The 15356-nt window shown below is 38.4% G+C and overlaps 1 protein-coding gene and 1 pseudogene across 5 annotated transcripts in view; both read left to right on the top strand.

The window, feature by feature from the left end:
• Nucleotides 1–15356, top strand: part of NUDT6 (nudix hydrolase 6) — a 66730-nt gene that overhangs the window by 11255 nt on the left and 40119 nt on the right. The gene's annotated exons all lie outside the window — the stretch shown is intronic.
• LOC102510928 lies at nucleotides 13858–14700 on the top strand (annotated as a pseudogene).

The raw sequence follows: 15356 nt of genomic DNA, 5'->3' as shown, positions 1-15356 counted from the left end.
CTGTTCTATAGAGTAACTACTCGTTGCTTATCTATTTTATGTATAGTAGTTTATATCTGTTAATGCTGTACATACTCCTAATTTATCCCTACACCTTCCCTTTCCCCTTTGGAAACCATGAGTGTGTTTTCTGTATCTATGAGTCTGTTTCTGTTTTTTATATAGATTCATTTGTATAATTTTTTAGATTCCACATGTAAGAGATACATAATATTTGTCTTTTTCTGTCTGACTTCACTAATTATATTCTCCAGATCCACCCATGTTGCTGCAAATGGCAATTTCATTCTTTTATGTGGCTGAGTAATATTCCACTGTATATTTACATACTGTATCTTCTTAAGACAGTCATCTGTTGATAGACACATAGGTTGTTTCTATGTCTTGGCTGTGGTAAATAATGCTGTGATGAATGTTAAGATGCATGTATCTTTTTGAATTAGAGTTTTCATCTTTTCCAGATATATACCCAGGAGTGGGATTATGTGATAATATGGTAGCTCCATTTTTAGTTTTTTATGGAACCTCCATACTGCTTTCCATAGTGGCTGCACCAATTTACATACCCACCAACAGTGGAGGGTTCCCTTTTCACCACACCCTCTCCATCATTTGTTTGCAGACTTTTGAATGATAGCCATTCTGACCAGTGTGAAATGATACCTCATTGTGGTTTTGATTCACATTTCTCTAATAATTAGTGATGTTGAGGATCTTTTCATGTGCCTCTTGGCCATCTGTATGTCTTTTTTGGAGAAATATCTACTTAGGTCTTCTGCCCATTTTTGATTGGGTTTATTTTTTCATAATAGTTGTATGAGCTGTTTGTACATTTTGGCCATTAGCCCCTTCTTAGTCCCATTGTTTGTGGATATTTTCTCCCATTCTGCAGGTTATTTTCTCATTTTGTTTATGGTTTTCTTTGCTGTGCAAAAGCTTTTCAGTTTAATTAGATCCCATTTGTTTATTTTCGCTTTTATTTATTCTGCCTTGGGAGACTGTTCTAAGAAAATATTGTATGTCTGAGAATGTCTAGCTATATTCTCTTCTAGGTGTTTTATGTGTAAAGTCTTATATTTAGGTCTTAAACCATTTTGAGTTCATTTTTGTATATGGTGTAGGAGAGTGTTCCAATTTCATTTATTTACTGTAACTGTCCAGCTTTCCCACATCACTTGTTGAAGAGACTGTGTTTTCCTCATTGGGTATTTTTGCCTCCTTTATCATAAATTAATTGACTGTAGGTGTGTGGGTTTATTTTGGGCTCTTTGTTCTGTTGACCTATGTGTTTGTTTTTGTGCTAGTACCATTGTTTTGGTTACTGTAGGTTGTAGTGTTGTCTGAAGTCTAGAAAGGATATGCCTCCAGCTTTGATCTATTTCCTCAGGATTGCTTTGGCAATTCTGGGACTTTTGTGGTTCCATATAAATTTTAGGATTATTTTTTCTACTTCTGTGAAAAAATGTCATGGATATTTTGATAGGGACTGCATTAAATTTGTAGATTGCTTTGAGTATGGCCATTGTAACAATATTTATTCTTCCCATCCAGCAGCATGGGATATTTTTCCATTTCTTTGAATCATCTTCACTTTCCTTTATCAGTGTTTTATAGTTTTAAGGGTAAAAGTCTTTCATCTCCTTATTTAGGTTTATTCCTAGGTGTTTTATTTTTTTATGGGATTTTTAAAAACTTTCTCTACTTCATTGTTAGTGTAAAGAAGTACAACAGATTACTGTATGTTTAATCCTGTATTCCACTACCTTACAGAATTCATTTATTCTTACTAGTTTTTGTGTGGAGACTCTAGGGTTCTCTGTGTACAGTATCATGTCATCTGCAGATAATGACAGTTTTACCTCTTTCCTTTCAATCTGGATACCTTTTGTTTCTTTTTCTCTTCTGGTTATTATGGCTAGGACTTCCAGTACTATGTTGAAAGAAGTGGTAAGAGTGGGCATCCTTGTTAGTTTCTGAACCTAGCAAGAAGGCTTTCAGCTTTTTACTTTGAGTATTACATTGGGTTTGTTGTAAACGACTTTTATTATGTTGAGATATGGGCCCCTTATACTCAGTTTGGTGAGAGTTTTCATCATGAATGGATGTTGAATTTTGTGAAATGTTTTATCTGCGTCCATTGAGATGATTGTGTGGTTTTTGTCTTTTCCCTTAATATGGTGTATCACACTGATTGATTTGCATATGTTGAACTATCCTGTGATCGTGAGATGAATCCAACTTCATCGTAGTGTATGATCCTTTTTTATGTATTGTTGGATTCAGTTAGCAAATATTTTGTTGAGGATTTTTGCATCTATATTCATGAAAGATACTGACGTAATTTTCCTTTTTTGTAGTGTCTTTTTCTGGTTTTCTTACCAGGGTATGGTGGCTTCATAGAATGACTTGGGGAGTGTTATCTCCTCTTCCTTCCGTCTTTTGGAAGAGTTTGAGAAGGATAGGTATAAGTTCTTCTTTCTTTGGTAGAATTCCCCAGTAAAGCCATTGGTCCTGGATATTTGGGGTTTGTTTGTTTTTATTACAGCATCTGCTTCATTTCTAGTGATCAAATTATCTTTTTCTTCTTGACTCAGTTTTGACAGGCTTTATGTTTCTTGAAACTTGTCCATTTCTTCTGGGTTGTCCAGTATTTGGCATATCACTGTTTATACTATTCTCATGATTTTTTTTTATTTCTGTGGCATCAGTTATTTCTCTTTCATTTATTATTTTGTCTGTTTGGGTCCTCTCTCCTTTGAGCCTGGATAGAGAGAGGTTTGTTAATTTTGTTGATCCAGTTTTTGGTTTTATTGATCTTTTCCACTTTTTTACATTTATTTTTTATTTATTTCTTCTCTGGTCATTATAATTTCCTTCCTTCTGCTGACTTTGGGTTTTGTTTGTTCTTTTTCTGATTCTTTTAGGTGGTAGGGTTAGGTTGTTTGAGATTTTCTTGTTTCTTGAGGAAGACCTGTATTGCTATGAATTCCCTCTTAGAACTGCTTTTATTGCATCCTATAGATTTTGTAAGGTTGTGTTTTCATTCTTGTCTGTCTCAAGGTATTTTCTTATTTCTTTGATTTTATTGTTGACCTATTGGGTTTTTAGTGGCATGTTGTTTAGTCTCCATGTGTGCATTCTTTTCCCATTTTTTTCCCCTGTGGTTGATTTCTAGTTTCATATCATTGTGGTCAGAAAAGATGCTTGAAATAATTTCTATCCTCTTAACTTTGTGGAGGTTTGTCTTGTGACCTAGTATGTGGTCTGTCCTAGAAAATGTTCCATGCATGATTGAAAAGAATGTGTATTCTGAGTTTTTTGGATGTAGTGTCCTGTAGATATCAACTAAGTCCAACAGTTCTGTCGTGTCATTTAGGACCTCTGTTATCTTACTGATTTTCTGTCTGGAAGATCTGTCCTTGGATGTCAGTGGATTGTTAAAGTCTCCTACTATTATTGTATTCCTGTTAATTTCTCCCTTCATATCCGTTAGTATTTGTTTTATATATAAATAAAGATACTCCTATATTGGGTGCATGTATGTTAATGTGTATAATATCCTCTTCTTTTTTAACATTTTTTATTGATTTATAATCATTTTACAATGTTGTGTCAAATTCCAGTGTTCAGCACAATTTTTCAGTCATTCATGGACATATACACACTCGTCACATTTTTTTCTTGGTTATCATAACATTTTGTGTATATTTCCCTGTGCTATACAGTGTAATCTTGTTTATCTGTTCTACAATTTTGAAATCCCAGTCTATCCCTTCCCACCCTCCACCCCCCTGGCAACCACAAGTCTGTATTCTCTGTGAGTCTATTTCTGTCCTTTATTTACGCTTTGTTTTTGTTTGTTTGTTTGTTTTTTGTTTTTGTTTTTTTAGATTCCACATATGAGCGATCTCATATGGTATTTTTCTTTCTCTTTCTGGCTTACTTCACTTAGAATGACATTCTCCAGGAGCATCCATGTTGCTGCAAATGGCATTATGTTGTCGGTTTTTATGGCTGAGTAGTATTCCATTGTATAAATATACCACCTCTTCTTTATCCAGTCACCTGTTGATGGACATTTAGGCTGTTCCCATGTCTTGGCTATTGTAAATAATGCTGCTATGAACATTGGGGTGCAGGTGTCATCCTGAAGTAGATTTCCTCTGGATACAAGCCCAGGAGTGGGATTCCTGGGTCATATGGTAAGTCTATTCCTAGTCTTTTGAGGAATCTCCACACTGTTTTCCATAGTGGCTGCACCGAACTGCATTCCCACCAGCAGTGTAGGAGGGTTCCCGTTTCTCCACAGCCTCTCCAGCATTTGTCATTTGTGGATTTTTGAATGACAGCCATTCTGACTGGTGTGAGGTGATACCTCATTGTAGTTTTGATTTGCATTTCTCTGATAATTAGTGATATTGAGCATTTTTTCATGTGCTGTTTGATCATTTGTATGTCTTCCTTGGAGAATTGCTTGTTTAGGTCTTCTGCCCATTTTTGGATTGGGTTGTTTATTTTTTTCTTATTGAGTCGTATGAGCTGCTTATATATTCTGGAGATCAAGCCTTTGTCGGTTTCACTTGCAAAAATTTTCTCCCATTCCGTAGGTTTTCTTCTTGTTTTATTTCTGGTTTCCTTTGCTGTGCAGAAGCTTGTAAGTTTCATTAGGTCCCATTTGTTTATTCTTGCTTTTATTTCTTCTAGGAGAAAGTTTTTTAAATGTATGTCAGATAATGTTTTGCCTATGTTTTCCTCTAGGAGGTTTATTGTATCTTGTCTTATGTTTAAGTCTTTAATCCATTTTGAGTTGATTTTTGTATATGGTGTAAGGGAGTGTTCTAGCTTCATTGTTTTACATGCTGCTGTCCAGTTTTCCCAACACCATTTGCTGAAGAGACTGTCCTTATTCCATTGTATATTCTTGCCTCCTTTGTCGAAGATCAGTTGACCAAAAGTTTGTGGGTTCATTTCTGGGCTCTCTATTCTGTTCCATTGGTCTATATGTCTGTTTTTGTACCAATACCGTGCTGTCTTGATGACTGTAGCTCTAGAGTATTGTCTGAAGTCTGGGAGAGTTATTCCTCCAGCCTCTTACTTTTTCTTCACTAATGCTTTGGCTATTCTAGGTCTTTTGTGGTTCCATATAAATTTTATTATGATTTGTTCTAGTTCTGTGAAATATGTCCTGGGTAATTTGATAGGGATTGCATTAAATCTGTAGATTGCCTTGGGCAGTGTGACCATTTTAACAATATTGATTCTTCCAATCCAAGAGCATGGAATATCTTTCCATTTTTTTAAAGTCTTCTTTAATTTCCTTCATCAGTGGTTTATAGTTTTCTGTGTATAATTCTTTCACCTCCTTGGTTAGATTTATTCCCAGATATTTTATTACTTTGGGTGCTATTTTAAAGGGGATTGTTTCTTTACTTTCTTTTTCTGTTGATTTATCGTTAGTGTAAAGAAATGCAACTGATTTTTGAACGTTAATTTTGTAACCTGCTACCTTGCTGAATTCTTCAATCAGCTCTAGTAGCTTTTGTGTGGACCTTTTAGGGTTTTCTATATATAGTAACATGTCGTCAGCATATAATGACACTTTTACCTCTTCTTTTCCAATTTGGATCCCTGTTATTTCTTTCTCTTGCCTGACTGCTGTGGCTAGGACTTCCAGGACTATGTTGAATAGGAGTGGTGATAGTGGGCATCCTTGTCTTGTCCCAGATTTTAGTGGGAAGTTTTGAGTTTTTCACCATTGAGTACTATGCTGGCTGTAGGTTTGTCATATATAGCTTTTATTATGTTGAGATATGTTCCCTCTATACACACTTCGGCGAGTTTTTATCATAAATGGGTGTTGAATTTTATCAAATGCTTTTTCTGCATCGATTGAGATGATCATGTAGTTTTTGTCCTTTCTCTTGTTGATGTGATGTATTACACTGATTGATTTGCGTATGTTGAACCAGCCTTGTGTCCCTGGGATGAACCCCACTTGGTCATGATGTATAATCTTTTTTATGTGTTGTTGGATTCTATTTGCTAAAATTTTGGTGAGGATTTTGGCGTCTATGTTCATCAGTGATATTGGCCTATAATTCTCTTCTTTTTGTAGTGTCTTTGCCTGGTTTTGGTAGGGTGATGATGGTGGCTTCATAGAATGAGTTTGGGAGTATTCCCTCCTTTTCAATCGTCTGAAAGAGTTTGAGAAGGACTGGTATGAGTTCTTCTTTGTATGTTTTGTAGAATTCCGTGGTGAAGCCGTCCGGTCCTGGACTTTTATTTGTAGGGAGGTTTTTAATTGCTATTTCTATTTCCTTTCTAGTGATCGGATTGTTCAAGTGTTCAGATTCTTCTTGATTCAGTCTTGGTGGACAGTATGTTTCCAGAAACTTGTCCATCTCCTCTAGGTTATCCAGTTTGGTTCCATATAGTTTTTCATAACATTCTCGTATGATATTCTGAATTTCTATTTTGTTTGTTGTAATTTCTCCATTTTCCTTTCTTATTTTGCTAATTTGTGCTCTCCCTTTTTTCTTCTTTGTGAGTTTGGCCAGAGGTTTGTCGATTTTATTTACTTTTTCAAAAAACCAGCTTTTGGTTTGGTTGATTTTTTCTATGGTCTTGTTAATCTCTATTGTATTTAATTCCTCTCTGATCTTTATTATTTCCTTCCTTCTGCTGCTTTTTGGGGCTTTTTGTTCTTCTTTTTCTAATTCATTCAGGTGGTGGGTTAAATTGTTTATCTGAGATTGTTCTTTTTTGAGGAAGGCCTGTATCGCTATAAACTTCCCTCTTAGCACTGCCTTTGCTGTGTCCCATAGGTTTTGAGTGGTTGTGCTTTCATTATCATTTGTCTCAAGGTATTTTTTAATTTCAGCTTTGATTTCCTCATTGACCCATTGTTTTTTCAACAACATATTGTTTAATCTCCATGCTTTCCTTTTTTTCTCCTTTGTTTCTCTGTTGTTGATTTCCAGTTTCATGGCATTGTGGTCAGTAAAGATGCTTGAGATAATTTCTATCTTCTTAAAATTGTTGAAGTTTCTTTTTTTCCCAAGTACATGATCGATCCTGGAAAATGTTCCATGTGCACTTGAAAAGAATGTACATCCTATTTTGGGGGGGTGTAATGCTCTGAAAATATCCACCAAATCTAGTTTTTCTATTGTAGTATTTAATTTCTCTGTTGCCTTGTTTATTTTTTGTCTGGAAGATCTGTCTAGTGATGTTAATGCAGTGTTAAAATCTCCAACTATGATTGTATTCCCATCAATATCCCCCTTTATCTCTGTTAGTAATTCTTGTATGTACTTAGGTGCTCCTATATTGGGTGCATATATATTAACGAGTGTAATATCCTCATCTTGTATCACTCCTTTAATCATTATAAAATGTCCTTCTTTATCTTTCTTTATGGCCTTTGTTTTAAAGTCTATTTTGTCTGAAATCAGTACTGCAACACCTGCTTTTTTGGCTTTTCCATTTGCATGGAATATCCTTTTCCATCCTTTCACTCTCAATCTATATGTGTCCTTCTCCCTAAAGTGGGTCTCTTGTATGCAGCATATTGAAGGTTCTTGCTTTATTATCCAGTCTGCCACTCTATGTCTTTTGACTGGAGCATTTAGTCCATTAACATTTACAGTAATTAATGATAGATGTGTGTTTATTGCCATTTTGAACTTATCTTTGTGGTTGAATTGGTATATCCTCTTTGTTCCTTTCTTCTTCCTTTTGTGGTTTGGTAGTTTTCCTTTGTATTATCATGGATTTTATTTAATTTTTGTGACTCCCTTGTAAGTTTTTGGCTTGTGGTTACCCTTTTTTGTAAATCTATTAGCCCATTACTATAACTGTTTTTATTAAAGTGATAGTAACATGATCTTAAACCCATCCTACTGTTAAAAAAATTTAAAAAAGAAAGAAAAAAATATATTCTATATTTCCCTGCCTCCCTCTCCCACTCTCAGTGATTTGTATGTCTTCTTTTATAATTTCGTGTTTACTTTATCTGTAATTCATGAGTTACCACCTTTCCAGTTGTGAGTTTCTCATTTCTGTAGCATCCTGCTGCTTTTCTATTTAGAATAGCCCTTTCAATATTTCTTTTAGCATGGGTTTAGTGTTGCTAAACTCCTGCAGCTTTTTTTTGTCTGTGAAACTCTTTATGTCTCCTTCTATCCTCAAGGATAGCCTTGCTGGATAAAGGATCCTAGGCTGCATCTTTTTTTCATTCAGAGCTTTGAATGTATCTTGCCACTCCCTTCTGGCCTGTAGTGTTTGTGTAGAGAAATCAGCTGAGAGCCTTATGGGGGTTCCCTTGTAACTTACTCTTTGCTTTTCTCTTGCTGCCTTTAGAATCATTTCTTTATCCTTGACTCTGGCCATCTTGATTATGATATGTCTTGGTGTGGGTCTATTTGGGTTCTTCCTGTTTGGGACCCTCTGAGCTTCCTGTACTTCGATATCTGATTCCTTCTTTAAGTTTGGGAAGTTTTCAGTCATGATTTCTTCAAAAACCTTTTCAATCCCCTCTGATCTTTCTTCCCCTTCTGGGACCCCTATTATGCGAAGATTGGGACGCTTTATATTGTCCCATAGGTCCCTTATGCTATTTTCATTATTTTTTGTTTGCTTATCTTGTAGTTCTTCTGAATGGGTGCTTTCTATTGTCCTGTCTTCTAGATCACTAATTATTTCCTCTGCATTATCTAGTTGGCTTTGCACAGCTATTAGATCATTCCTCATCTCTGTCAATGAGTTTACCCATTCTACTTGGCTCTTCTTTATAGCTTCAATTTCATTTTCGACATATTTTATATCTCTAAACACTATCTCTTTTAATTCCTTCAGCAATTTGATCACTCCTTTTTTGAAATCTTGATCTAGTAGGCTATCAATATCTATTTCATTGATCTTTCTTTCAGGGGATTTCTCTTGTTCTTTTAATTGGGAAAGGTTTCTCTGCTTCTTCATCTTGCTCATACCTCTCTGGCACTGTGGTTTATGGAGTATCAGTTGTTTATTTTGGTCCTTAAGGATTTTATCTATCTAATGCCTATTTAGGAATAGAACTTAGGAAAAAAAGAAAAAAATAAGAGAGAGAGAGAGAATTTTAAAAGAAGGGAGAAAGAGGGTTTGAAAACAGTGTATATGAATAATAGAAGAGCAAGTTGAAGCAGAGTACCAATCGGGTTGAGACGTCCTTTTAAAACCTTTAAAAAAGGGGGGGGGGGAGATGAGTAGATGTATTTGAAACCTGTGTCTAATCAATAACAGGACATCAAAACCCAAGAGAAATAGAAATGAATTAAGAAGTAAAAATTAAGAGGGTAATAGAAAATAGAACAGGTAAAAACAGATTAAAAAAAGGGGGGGGGGGGTTTGTCGGTGTTCTCCTGGAGTCTGTGTGCTTTTAATGTGAAGTCTTTCTGTCTTCGTCCTGTTTTGGAAGCTCAGCTTGCTGTTTTCAGAGGCCCTCCGTTGGCACCCTCTTCTGTGCTGCTCCCAGCACCTGTCAGCAAGCAGATCGCGCCTCCTCCCAACACTGGGTCAGGTGCAGCTCTCCTCTGCTGTGGGCGGGCGGGTCACTGCCCCTCCCGATGCTGCAGTCAGATGTTGCAGACTGGCCAGGTAGGAGGGCGGGTCGTGCCCCCTCCCAGCACCTCGGTCACGGGCTGTGTTCCTGCCCGAAAGGCGGGGGGCCGCTCTCCCTCTACCTGCGCTGCCGGTATCTCCCCCGCTCTGTGTGGCTGCGCGCTCCGCCCTGGTCGGCGCTCCGCAGGTGGGCTCGGGGAAGACAGAGGGACAGCTTTGTCCCTGCTCCGGGCCAAAGCTCAGCTCCTTGTTTGTCTTTGTGGAGCAAGTTTTCTGAGGTACCAGGATGGAAGGATCCTATCTGCCCCGGGCTGTAGGCCAGTCTCAGTGTGGCCTTTGAGGCTGCTAAGCCCTTCGGCGTGGATGCAGGTTTTGCCCCCACCCCTGCCTGGATGCTAAGCGCCAGAGGATATGGCGGCTGTGCCTGAGCCCCGCCTCTCTTCCTCCGAAAAGTTTCCGCGGGTTTTCAGAGATGGGGGTATGCACCCTTTCCCCGAGAGCACATCAACCTTGCTGTTTTATGGAGGGCCCAGATTGTTCTGCCCTGTGCACCCACAGCCACAGCGCGCAGCCCCTTGCGTTCCCCCGGGGCTGCCTCCGTGCAGCCGCCCCCGTCCTCTACCCAGCTTGTGCAGCCTGGCCCTGCCCGCCGCTGCCAGCCGCTGCCAGCCCGCGTCTCAGGCTGGGTGTCAGGGGGGACCCTCTGTGCCCGTTTAACTTAGTTCTGTCAGTCAAGGGCTGCTCCGTATAGATCCGAGCCTCGGAGGCTCCCCCTCCGTCCCGCTGTCCTCTCAGTTGTAGAGGGGAGACCCAGCGAGCGAGCGCCAGTCCTCCTTTGCCGCTCCCTCCCCGCGGGACCCGTCCCGCTCTGCTTTGCCTTTTGTTCTTTCTTTTTTCCTTTTTTCCTACCAGATTTTTGGCGTCTTTATCTTTTGAAGAGGGCAATGTTCTGTCGGAGTTCTGCAGGTGCTCTGGTTGGCTGAGTGGGTCTGTGGATGTGGGTCTTGGTGTATTTGTGGGAGAGGGTGAGCTGCGAACGCCCTTCTACTCCGCCATCTTCTCGAGAGTCCTATAATATCCTCTTCTTGTATTAAACCTTTATCATTATATGATGTCCTTTTATGAATTTTGTTTTAAAGTCTGTTTTTGTCTGATATGAGTATTACTACCCCTACTTTCTTGTCATTTCCATTTGTATGAAATATCTTTTTCCATTCCTTCACTTTCAGTCTGGATATGTCTTTCATCTGAAGTGAGTCTCTTGTAGACAGCATATTGTAGGTTCTGGGTTTTTTGTCCATTCTGCCCCTCTTTGTATTTTGATCAGAATATTTAGTCCATTGACATTTAAAGTAATTATTGAAAGGTATCTACTTATTACCATTTTAAACCTTTTTCCAATTGTTTTTGTAGTTCTTCTTCGTTCATTTTTTGTTTGTTTTGATGTTTTCTTCTGCAGTATGCTTTGAGGTCCTTTCCTTTTTATTTTTGGGATTCTGTTGTGTTTTTAATTTGTAGCTACTCTGGTTTTCAAGTATGTTGACCCATAACTTTATCTACTTGCTTTAAACTGATATTTATACAAGTTGAAACTCAATCTAAAAGATGTACATTTTTAAACTTCCTTTCTCCACATTTTGTGATTTTGGTGTCCTGTGTTATGTCTTCATTCTTATCCTTTTGCTGTTCAAGTAGTTATAATCACTTTTACAAAATTTTTATTATTTTTTTTAATCTATATACTGGCTTATTTAAGTGATCTTCAGTTCTTTTCTATATTTGCCATTCCTATTGTGATTTTTCTCTTTCCTGTGAATTCTTGCTTGTTTTCTATGTAGAGAAGACTTTTCAGTATTCTTTTTGGGTAGATTTAGTATTGCTGAATTCTTTTAGTTTTTGCTTGTCTGAGAAATTCTTTCTCCTTCTATTCTAAGTGATGATCTTGCTTGGTGGAGTATCTTTGGTTGCAAGTTTTTTCCTTTCAGGATTTTGAATATATCATGCCATTCCCTCTGGCCTACAACATTTCTGCAGAGAAATCAGCTGATGGACTTACAGCAGTTCTCTTGCAACTGACTCTGTTTTTCTTTTGCTGCTTTTAGAATCTTCTCTATCTTTAACTTTTGCCATTTTAATTATATGTGTTGGCGTGAGTCTCCTTGGAGTAGAAGCCCAGAGGGTTGGGTTTGATTAAGCTCCATTGCCCTTGAGTGCATGCCCTGCCCCAAGGAGGTGACCACTGAAGCAAGTGAAGCCCTTGCAGTCACAGTGAACTTAGGCACTGTACATGCAGGTGTCTGCAGTTCCATCCAGAAGCAGCCCAAGATCATGTCCCTTTCTCCATTGTGTTTGTCCCAGACCTAGTGCTAGGCAGTGGTGTGGAGTAAGCTGGGTCTGGGGGCCAGAGTGTTGTGGCCGCAGAAGTTGAGGTGGCTGTCCTGCCTCCTGGGACCTGGGCAGCCTCTGTGGCAGACCTCTCCAAGGACTTGTCTGCCCCAGTTCCAGCTCCAAATTACAGCGTGGAGTGGGTGAAGCTAGAGCACTCCCTTCAGGAAACATGCTGCTGCGCACACTGACTGTGTCTATCTGGTTCCATCTGCCGCCCCTGGGTGTGCACTGACAGTAGTCTCTACGATTTGGTCCAGATCACACCTCAGGTGCCATGGTCTGTCTCTGCACAGCTAGACCAAATCTCTTCCGTGATCTCGCTCCAGGCTGTAGTGTGGAGCTAGCAGGGCCGAGGCTTTGGCCTCTTCAGATTGGGAAGTGCAGCAAGGTGGCAGCCACCAGCTGGTCTCTTTCCACCCTGATTGTTAGCAAGCCAGCACAGGCACACTTCTCACAAGTAGAGTCTAGGTGTCTCTCATTTCTATCTGACCCAGCACAGATTTTCCAGCAGGCAAGGGCACTCCCCAGGGTGAAGGTCTGTCCATGTGGACCTACTCTCCTTTACAGATGGGAGTGGTAAAATTTGATCTCAAAGCTAGATTGGGAACAGAACGTAAAGAGCCTCATATACCCAAATAAGAAGTATAGGCAACTAGAAGCAACAGAGATTTTTAAGAGTAGTACCATGATTAGAGATCAGATGTTTTCATGCTCAGGAGTGTAAGTAAAAGTGAAAGAGAATAATTATTTTGATGCTTTTGGAGACTTCAGTAAATATTGGTGGACAGAGTCAAATATTTTCCCCTATCATGTATGTTTTTAAATTTGAAACTAATACTCGTAATGGTAGCTAGAAGCAGTATCACGCACTTCTCCGAAAAACTATGTAAAAACATTCTTGTAGTTATAACTTTCAAAGTTTTAGTTAAGTCAGGGTCCCTGACTCAAAGTAAGCTTTATCTTCAACAGAATTTTTTCAAGTACCTAAAGTAGTATTATGCCTAGCCTTCTGTAAGTTTTGTATTTGAATTGAAGCACATATATACACACACACACATATATATATTTGATGGAAATGAGTGGAGAGAAGGAAGCAAGATTAAGTGGTAAAAATAGGGCCTAGTTATGAAGGGACCTGAGAGCAGGATGAGGAGGTTAGATATGACATGGCAACAGTAATTATTGAAAGAATTTGAGATGACAAACTCATGATGAAGAAGGTATGTGGAAAAGATTAAACTAATAGCAACATGCAAATTAATCTGACAAGAGTATGTTGAATGAGAGTTGGTATAAACAAAATGGACATGGGAGTTAGGCTGACCTGAGTTCTGATCCCTACACCACTTCTACCTTGACTAAGTCTCTGAGCCTCAGTTTCTTCATTCTTGAAACCAATATAATAATACCTTCCTCATAGAAAAAATACATTAGCTGTCTTTTTTAGCTACATTCATACCTAATACCCAAAATACACAAAAGTATAAAACACATAATGTGCAGCAGTGTAAAAACTCTGCTGGGTAGAATTACCTAAAGTATAATATTAATGCTTTATTTTCTTATTTGTATCAATTTATATTTATATCAGTACACAACAGAATGACGTGCATTATATTTTTTTAATATAACAAAAAGCCAAGAAAGTTACTTTTTTCTTGGTAAGAATAACATGATAAAGATGTTTATTTACAGAAATATCTAATAATTAGAATAAGGTGCAGAGTCCTATTTAACTAACTAACCTCAGCAATAGGCTTATAATACATAAACATTTCCAATGCTTACTTAAATTGTGCCATGACATTTCTCTTTTTCAGGACCTTTTTCTATATGTAACTTATAAAAGTTTTATTGAGTGTAGCTTATAAAAGTTTTATCCATTAGAATTGTGAAACAGATTTTGAAAAGATCAGTTGTGGTTGGAAAATGGGCCTTATCCTAAGGAAAATCCAGTTAGAAAAGCGAGATGAATTGGTAGAAGTTGTTGAAGCTGACTCGGAGGTCATTAATGACAAAGATGATAATGATGAACAGGAAGATGAGGATGCCCGATCTTGGGACAAGAGAGAGGTCTTGATGTTTTTTTGTGATGTTGACATATATTTCTCAGCCGAATTCCTTAACAATTAGCTGCCAGTTAAATGCTGAACCAAGTAAGAAGGGGTTTTTACCCTGTGGTGTTCAGTCTTAATGACCCTGCCATCATTTATGCCAGTAAAGATGTGCTGCCTGCCACCTGTGGAGCAGCATCTGATTCACAAAAGGGATCTGGCTTTTGGTGAGGTTTTGGCTTTGGAATGACTTATCAGTATCGATCAGATTTCCTGATTGGTGGAATTGACATGGAATTAAAATGCTTGGGTGAATAGATGTTCATCTTTATCTAAAATACTACCATGGTGATCTGATTGTGATTCAAACTCCAGTTCCTGATCTTTTCCACCTCTGGCATAAGAAACACTGTGCTGATGAGTTGAGCAGTACCCCCAGCAGTACTGCAGGTGCATCCAGTCCAACGCCATGAATGAGGCCTCTCACTGGCACCTGGGAATGCTGGTCTTCCAGGAAGAGAGGATAGACACATCTTGACAAACAGGCAAACAGGACAGATAGTGAAGCTGTAGGTTAACGTAATCACTGGCACATTAGTCTGAACCACAAACCAGCACTATTTATTTAGCCTTATTACAATTCCAGATGCAGTGCTTTTTTTCAGAGAAGACATGCTTATCTTTTGTGTTCTTTTTGACATTATTTTACTTTATCAGTTTAACTTGGTATGTTAAATGGAAGAAGCAGGTGTTATGATGCAAAGCCTCTGCTTTGTGAGAGTACTGCACTATAGAATCACTGACAAATTGAAATCTGCTATTTGTTCCAAAAGTGGTTTTGAGTTAGTCTGTACTCCGCTTCCTAGTCTGTGTATCCTGGTTGCATCTGGGTTGAGAGATAGAATGTGTTGTACCGATGGTGGGTCCAGAGCATCCTATTCCTGCAGAGATTGACAGTGTGTTACAGGTGGAGGTTGTGGACAGGGTTCTTCACCTGCTGACTGCTGCTGCTTGGCTTTTAAATGATCTTTGGTCAGTTGCTTAAATAATTCTTTTTCACTGAAGCAAAGGTAATTAATGACACATGTGAAATTTCCAACCAGTCATGTTGCTTGGCCCCCTGAATGTCTGTTTTTAAATACTTAGGTTAAAATCTTTGACTTGATTAAAAATAGTGTGTTACTACTTAATCGTCTTGTTCAGGATTAGAAGTCAAAGTTGCTGTAGACTATTTTAAACAAACAGAAGTAAACATAGAAACATCTTTAACAGAACAGTTAATTATGTTGGAGTATAGGATACTAGGGGTGTCTG

The sequence above is a fragment of the Camelus ferus genome, chromosome 2 (genome assembly GCF_009834535.1).
Source record: "Camelus ferus isolate YT-003-E chromosome 2, BCGSAC_Cfer_1.0, whole genome shotgun sequence".
Taxonomy (NCBI): Eukaryota; Metazoa; Chordata; class Mammalia; order Artiodactyla; family Camelidae; genus Camelus; species Camelus ferus.
The sequence above is the reverse complement of the archived record's forward strand: the minus strand, read 5'-3'. Positions and strand labels throughout refer to the sequence as shown.